At 37.2% G+C, this 8,628-nt stretch overlaps 2 non-coding genes across 2 annotated transcripts; one reads left to right on the top strand and one right to left on the bottom strand.

The window, feature by feature from the left end:
* The first annotated feature begins 1,201 nt into the window (after positions 1-1,201).
* On the top strand, positions 1,202-1,308 carry LOC112724152 (small nucleolar RNA R71). Its single transcript, XR_003163330.1, has one exon. It is a non-coding gene; the product is annotated as a small nucleolar RNA R71 (small nucleolar RNA).
* A 6,917-nt stretch (positions 1,309-8,225) lies between these two features.
* Positions 8,226-8,333, bottom strand: LOC112724351 (small nucleolar RNA R71). Its single transcript, XR_003163517.1, has one exon. It is a non-coding gene; the product is annotated as a small nucleolar RNA R71 (small nucleolar RNA).
* Positions 8,334-8,628: the final 295 nt, after the last annotated feature.

Genomic DNA, 8,628 nt, shown 5'->3' with positions numbered 1-8,628 from the left:
TTTCTTGGTCAGCAGCTCTTTCATACACTTGATGTATGTAGGCATTTGTTGGAGAGTTTTGATACAGGGGATGTTGACACTGAGGGATGCAAACATATCTAGGAATCTTGAATATGACCATTCTTTCTCACCTCCTCTGAGCCTCTAAGGAAATGGTGCTCTTGGCACATAAGGTTTCGGCATTTCCTTCTTTGTTGATTCTTTCCTTTGTGCAGATCCAATTTCTTGTTCCTTTTTCTCCAAGTTGCCCTGGAACTTCCTTGGTTGTGATCTGTTGGCTTTCTGGTATCTTCTTCCAGGATTTCTTTATTTATAAGAGTAACTGCCTTACACTCTTCCTGTCTCACCTTCTTCAATTCCCCTCTTGGATTTTTCTCAGTATCACTTGGGAAACTATCAGTGGACTTCGGAGTCTGCTGTGAAAGATGTCCTACCTGAGATTCGAGATTTTTAATAACCTCCCTTCGTTTTTTTATACTATCTCTCACTTCTTCCCTGAATCTTTTCATGTCTTTAGACTCCTTGCAAAGATTTGCAAGCATAGCTTCCATTTTGGACATTCTGTCATCATCATGTGGTGATGGTTGGTTGGAATTAGGGTGTTGAGAGTGGTTATTATGGCTTTGGTATGGTGGCTGTGAGTAAGTGTTTTGTGTGGTCTGGTATGATTTTTGGTTGGAGTGTTGATGAGTGGAGTTGTTATACTGGTTTGGATTATGGGGTCTGTGGTCTTGGCCTTGGTTTTGTTGGTTCTCCCACCCAAAATTTGGGTGGTTCCTCCAACCAGGGTTATAGGTTTTAGAATATGGATCATGAGTTTGCCTAGATGAATTTCCAAGGTAATTAGCTTCCTCCCAGTTAACTCCTTCTTCTGTGTCCAACTCTCCTTGAGGTGATGATTGAGTGTGGATAGCTGCAGCCTGATTCCTCTCCATTTGCTTGGTCAATTCAGCCAGTTGCTTGGTGATCATCTTATTCTGGGCCAGGATTGCATTCATATGGTTTAATTCCAGGACTCCCCTGTTGTTGCTTCTGTCTGAGGCATAAAAATACTCATTGTCAGCCACTGTCTCTATTAACATCAATGGCTTCTTCAATGGTCTTCTTCTTGTTAAGGGAACCTCCAAATGAGTGGTCTACAGCTTTCTTTGATTCACAATTTAGCCCTTCATAAAAGATATGAAGTTTCACCCACTCATTAAACATATCAGGGGGGCATTTCCTTGTCAGATCTTTGAATCTCTCTCAGGCTTCATAAATAGCCTCACCATCCTGCTGTCTGAATATTTGCACTTCAGTTCTCATCCTGTTTACTTTTTGTGGAGGGTAGAACCTTGTTAAGAATTTATTCACTACATCCTCCCAAGTTGTCAAGCTTTCCTTGGGAAATGATTCTAGCCATTTTGATGCTTTGTCCCTCAAAGAAAATGGAAACAGTAGCAATCTATAGGTGTCAGGATGAACACCATTAGATTTAACTGTGTCACATATCCTTCGAAATTTAGTGAGATGCTTATTAGGGTCCTCTTGGGCACTTCTTTCAAAGGAACAGTTATTTTGCACAAGAGTTATGAGCTGAGGTTTCAATTCGAAATTATTAGCATGGATAGTTGGCTTTTGAATGCTGCTACCACAGTTTTCTGGATTTGGATTGATGTAGAGCCCAGAACTCTCCTCTCTTGTCCAGCAGGGTTGGCTGCACCTCTTCTGGCATGATTGTTCATCTCTCCTTCATGATGGTTTTTCATATCATCCTCCATGGTTATATCTAAGTCTTTGTCCTCTTCTTCTGCACCAACAGCCCTCTTTCCTCTTGCTTCCATCCTTAATCTCAGGAAAGTTCTTTCCGGTTCACTATCAAACGAGGTTGAGGTTTCCTTTCACCTACCTGTCATACAAGGAACAAGTACAAGAAACAGCAAATATAGAGTTCACTAAAATAGAGTATAGTTATTGGGTTAGCTTGCTGGAAAGTAAAGAAGTGAAGAAATTAAAGAGAAACAACTAAAATTGCAGAAAAACGAAAATGAACAGCTGAAATTAAAACTCAATTAATCAAAATAAAAGAAAAGTGCTCAATCTAGTTGCCCTCCAATTTAGTAATTTTCAATACAAGACTAATCCCCGACAACAGCGCCATAAACTTGATTCACTCGAAAACTGTCTCTCAACAATTTCCTACAGGCAAGTGCACCGGATTGTCGTCAAGTAAAAACTCACTGTAGAGTGTGGTCGAATCCCACAAGGATTGGTTGGTTGATCAATGTTAATTGGAGAATTGTTCTAGTTGAGCGAAATTAGAATTGAATTGGGATTGCAGAAAGTAAAATTGGCAAGAAACTTAAATTACTAAAAATTAAAGAAACTGAAATTAAATTGCAAAATATAAAGAACAGAAGCTTAAACTGTAAGAAATTAAATGGGAATGGGGTTTAGCATGAAATTAAAGAAGCAGAATATAAAAGAATGGGTAGATCAGAGATGGGAAAGCTCATTGGGGTCAGGAGATGTGATAATTCTTCGGATCAAATTCATTCTCATCTCTTCCTCAATCAATGTATTCATTGATCTCCTTGGCAATCTTAGGTGATTAGATCCCAATTTCTTGGCAATCTAATCTCTCTAAGCATGAACAATTGCCCAATTTCTTGATTTAAGTGCTCATGGGAAGAGATGAAGTGTGGTCACTGATTATACCACACAAATTCATAGATCAAAGTATTGGTAGGATTACATGTCACTATATCCATCCAAACCCCAATCTAATCCAATGTGAGAAAGTATTTCTAGCATGATCTCCTCATTCCTGTTCCAAGGTTCAGAGGAGATCCAATTATTAATAGCTTCTTTCCCAAGACAACTATCCAATTGGATGAAGAACGAAAGCTTTCTAGCAAAATCAAGAGAAAAGAAAGAAGAAGAAGAATAAAAACTAATATTGATCCATTGAATTACACAGAGCTCCCTAACCCAGTGAAAGGAGTTTAGTTGTTCATAGCTCTCAAAATGGAAAATGGAATTGAAAGATACATTTATCAATTGAAAGAATTGCCGAAAAGTAAAATGAGCCGAAAAGTAAAAGTAAAAAAAAAAGAGTCCCGTCTAACTTAAATTCTAAGTTATTTATACACTTTCTTCCATTGATCTTCAATCTCTGAATTAGGCTTTTGGTCTTGATGGAATTTGGGTTGAAGTTGCTCAAATTCGTTTCCCTTGCTGTTGAGAAGAGATCTGTTTGAATTGCAAAGTTCTGGTGCTCAAGTTGGAGTCAACGTTTGATGGCCAATGTTGACTCAAACGCATTTCTTCAAAACCAGATATACCTGTTGTCATTGGCGTTTGACTCAATGTTGGAAGGCCAACGTTCTGCTACCCACGTGTACGCCTGCACCATGCGTACGCGTGAAGGCTGTGATTTTACTTATTCATGCGTGCGCGTACACCACGCTTACGCGTGCATTGCTATTTTTTCCATCCACGCGTACGCGTCACTGACGCGTGCGCGTCGATTCAAGTTTCTCAATTCCAAATTCTGGGCTCCTCATCGCGGATGTTGGAGGCAACGTTGAACCTTCAACGTTTGTTTGGTGACGCGTACGTGTGGATATAGAAATTTTTCTCTTTCACGCGTACACGTCATAGGCGTGTACGCATCGCTCAAAAATCATTTAGCTCCAGAATTGAACATTTTCAATGACGTTGGAGGTAACGTTGGTTCACCAACGTTCCCTCCAACATTGGCACCCATGTTTTCTTCTTCCAAAATGTTGCCTTCAACGTTGATGGGCCAACGATGGCCTCTCCTTCTCTTCTTCCTTGCTCTTTTTCTACTTCTTTCTTCCTATCATCAACCAAACAAACTTATCAAAGCCTTGGTATAAGTCATGTGAATTTTCATCATTCTTAGTACACAAGTAATTATAGCATAATTCTCATGAAATTATATCAAATTAACTATGGTTGGATGAATCCAGTCATGCATGAATTTTTTACCCCAATTGCCTACTTATAACTCAAGAAAGTGCATAAAACTTATTAAAAACAAAGAAAAAGGCTAGTGAAATGATGAGCGAATAATTTATACGCTTTTTGGCATTGTTTTTAGTATCTTTTTAGTCGGATCTAGTTACTTTTAGGGAAGTTTTCATCAGTTTTTATGTTAAATTCACATTTCTAGACTTTACTATGAGTTTGTGTGTTTTTCTGTAATTTCAGGTATTTTCTGGCTGAAATTGAGGGACTTGAGCAGAAATCAGATTCAGAGGTTGAAGAAGGACTGCTGATGCTGTTGGATTCTGACCTCCCTGCACTCAAAGTGGATTTTCTGGAGCTACAGAACTCGAAATGGCGCGCTTCCAATTGCGTTGGAAAGTAGACATCCAGGGCTTTCCAGAAATATATAATAGTCCATACTTTGGCTAATAATAGACGACGTAAAGTAGCGTTCAACGCCAGCTTTCTGCCCAATTCTGGCGTCCAGCGCCAGAAAAGGAGCCAAAACCAGAGTTGAACGCCCAAACTGGCACAAAAGCTTGCGTTCAACTCCAAGAAAGACCTCTACACGTGTAACACTCAAAGCTCAGCCCAAGCACACACCAAGTGGGCCCCGGAAGTGGATTTTTGCATCAATTACTTACTCATGTAAACCCTAGTAGCTAGTTTATTATAAATAGGACATTTTACTATTGTATTTGTCATCCTGGATTGTATTTTGATCCTGTGATCACGTTTTGGGGGCTGGCCATTCGGCCATGCCTGGACCTTTCACTTATGTATTTTCAACAGTAGAGTTTCTACACTCCATAGATTAAGGTGTGGAGCTCTGCTGTTCCTCAAAGATTAATGCAAAGTACTACTGTTTTCTATTCAATTCTTCTTATTTCGCTTCTAAGATATTCATTCGCACTTCAACCTGAATGTGATGAACGTGACAATCATCATCATTCCCTATGAACGCGTGCCTGACAACCACTTCCGTTCTACATTCGAATTGAATGAGTATCTCTTAGATCTCTTAATCGAAATCTTCGTGGCGTAAGCTAGAATGATAGCGGCATTCAAGAGAATCCGGAAGGTCTAAACCTTGTCTGTGGTATTCCGAGTAGGATTCAATGAATGAATGACTGTGACGAGCTCCAAACTCGCGATTGCTGGGCGTTAGTGACAGACGCAAAAGGATAGTAAATCCTATTCCAGCATGATCGAGAATCGACAGATGAATAGCCATGCCGTGACAGGGTGCGTTGACCATTTTCACTGAGAGGATAAGATGAAGCCATTGACAAGGGTGATGCCTCCAGACGATTAGCCGTGCCGTGACAGGACATTGGATCATTTTCCCGAGAGATGACCGAAAGTAGCCGTTGACAATGGTGATGTATCACATAAAGCCAGCCATGGAAAGGAGTGAGACTGACTGGATGAAGATAGCAGGAAAGCAGAGGTTCAGAGGAACGAAAAGCATCTCCATTCGCTTATCTGAAATTCCTACCAATGATTTACATAAGTACCTCTATCCCTATTCTATTAATTATTATTCGAAAACACCATTATCAATTTATATCTTCCTAACTGAGATTTGCAAGGTGACCATAGCTTGCTTCATACCAACAATCTCCGTGGGATTCGACCCTTACTCACGTAAGGTATTACTTGGACGACCCAGTGCACTTGCTGGTCAGTTACACGGAGTTGTGAACCATGGTCTTGGCATCATGTTTTTGGCGCCATTACCAAGGAAAGAAAGAGCAATGAATTTTACATAATTAAAGTGTGATCACGATTCCGCGTACCAAGTTTTTGGCGCCGTTTCCGGGGATTGTTCGAGTATGGACAACTGACGGTTCATCCTGTTGCTCAGATTAGGTAATTTTCTTTTTATTTTCTTTTCAAAAATCTTTCAAAAATCTTTTAAAAATTTTTCTTTTGTTTTCGAAAAAAAATTTTATTCAAAATTTTTAAGAATGAATTCTAGTGTTTCATGAAGCATGTAAAGCCTGGCTGGCTGAAAAGCCATGTCTAAATTTATTTGGACTGAGGCTTGCAATTTGTTATCAAGAGCAATATACTCTAGTGTTAAATGCTGAAGCTTGGCTGGCCATTGGCCATGTCTAGTGTTTTGGACTGGAGCTTTCATTGAAAGCTTGGCTGGCTAGTGAGCCATGTCTAATTCCTGGACTGAAGCTTTAGACTAAGAATGCAAGATTCCTGGAATTCATATTAAAAATTTTTGGAATCTTTATTTTTATTTTTCACAAAAATTTTCGAAAATAAAAATCCAAAAAAATTAGAAAATCATAAAAATCAAAAATATTTTTGTGTTTCTTGTTTGAGTCATGAGTCATGTTATAAGTTTGGTGTCAATTGTATGTGCATCTTGCATTTTTCGAAAATTTCATGCATTCATAGTGTTCTTCATGATCTTCAAGTTGTTCTTGGTAAGTCTTCTTGTTTGATCTTGATGCTTTTTTTGTTTTGTGTCTTTTATTGTTTTTCATATGCATTCTTGAATTCTTAGTGTCTAAGCATTAAAGAATTCTAAGTTTGGTGTCTTGCATGTTTTCTTTGCATTAAAAGTTTTTCAAAATTGTGTCTATAATGTTCATCTTGGCATTCATAGTGTTCTTGGTGTTCATCTTGACATTCATAGCATTCTTGCATGCATCACATGTTTTGATCTAAAAATTTCATGCATTGCATCTTTTTAGTATTTTTCTCTCTCATCATAAAAATTCAAAAATCAAAAAAATATCTTTCCCTTTTTCTCTCATCAAATTCGAAAATTTGGATTGACTTTTTTAAAAATTTTTTAAAATCAAATTGTTTCTCATGAGTCAAATCAAATTTTCAATTTGAAAATCTTATCTTTTTCAAAATCTTTTTCAAAAATCAAATCTTTTTCAAAATTTATTAGTTATTTTCGAAAATTCCAAAAATATTTTTCAAAAATCTTTTTCTTATTTTTATACCAAATTTTCGAAAATAACAATAACAATTAATGTTTTGATTCAAAAAAAATTTTCAAGTTTGTTACTTGCTTGTTAAGAAAGATTCAAACTTTGAGTTCTAGAATCATATCTTGTGATTTCTTGTGAATCAAGTCATTAATTGTGATTTTAAAAATCAAATCTTTTTCAAAACTAATTTCTATTATATCTTTTCAAAAATATCTTCTTATCTTATCTTTTTCAAAATATAATTTCAAAATATCTTTTCTAACTTCCTAACTTCTCACCTTTTCAAAATTTGTTTCAACTAACTAACAAACTTTTTTGTTTGTTTCTTATCTTTTTCAAAACTACCTAACTAACTCTCTCTCTCTAATTTTCGAAAATATCTCCCTCTTTTTCAAAATTTCTTTTTAATTAACTAATTATTCTTATTTTTTATTTTTTATTTTAAAAAAAAATTTCGAAAAATACTAACCTTTTTCAAAAACTATTTTCGAAAATCACTAACCCTTTTTCAAAAAAATTATTTTTGAAAATTCTCCCTCTCCCATCTTATTCTATTTATTTATTCATCTACTAACATCTCATCTCACATCTCAACCCTCCTCACAGTTGTGTTTCTTCTATTATATTACATTCTTTGTCTCCCCCTCTTCTTCTACTCACACAGGGATCCCTATACTGTGGTATAAAGGATCCATATTATTATTATTTTTTTTTCTGTGCCCTCTTCTTTGTCATATGAGCAGGAGCAAGGACAAGAATATTCTTGTTGAAGCAGATCCAGAACCTGAAAGGACTCTGAAGAGAAAATTAAGAGAAGCTAAATTACAACAATCCAGAGATAACCTTTCAGAAATTTTCGAACAGGAAGAGGAGATGGCAGCCAAAAATAATAATAATGTAAGGAAGATGCTTGGTGACTTTACTGCACCTAATTCCAATTTACATGGAAGAAGCATCTCCATTCCTGCCATTGGAGCAAACAACTTTGAGCTGAAACCTCAATTAGTTTCTCTGATGCAGCAGAACTGCAAGTTTCATGGACTTCCATCTGAAGATCCTTTTCAGTTCTTAACTGAATTCTTGCAGATATGTGATACTGTTAAGACTAATGGAGTAGATCCTGAAGTCTACAGGCTCATGCTTTTCCCCTTTGCTGTAAGAGACAGAGCTAGAATATGGTTGGACTCTCAACCTAAAGATAGCCTGAACTCTTGGGATAAGCTGGTCACGGCTTTCTTAGCCAAGTTCTTTCCTCCTCAAAAGCTGAGCAAGCTTAGAGTGGATGTTCAAACCTTCAAACAAAAAGATGGTGAATCCCTCTATGAAGCTTGGGAAAGATACAAACAGTTGACCAAAAAGTGTCCTTCTGACATGCTTTCAGAATGGACCATCCTGGATATATTCTATGATGGTTTATCTGAATTAGCTAATATGTCATTGGATACTTCTGCAGGTGGATCCATTCACCTAAAGAAAGCGCCTGCAGAAGCTCAAGAACTCATGGTTGCTAATAACCAGTTCATGTACACTTCTGAGAGGAATCCTGTGAGTAATGGGACGCCTATAAAGAAGGGAGTTCTTGAAATTGATACTCTGAATGCCATATTGGCTCAGAACAAAATATTGACTCAGCAAGTCAATATGATTTCTCAGAGTCTGAATGGAATGCAAG

Source organism: Arachis hypogaea, chromosome 11, assembly GCF_003086295.3.
Source record: "Arachis hypogaea cultivar Tifrunner chromosome 11, arahy.Tifrunner.gnm2.J5K5, whole genome shotgun sequence".
Classification (NCBI taxonomy): Eukaryota; Viridiplantae; Streptophyta; class Magnoliopsida; order Fabales; family Fabaceae; genus Arachis; species Arachis hypogaea.
Note: the sequence above shows the minus strand (reverse complement) of the source record. Positions and strands in the feature narration are given on the sequence as shown.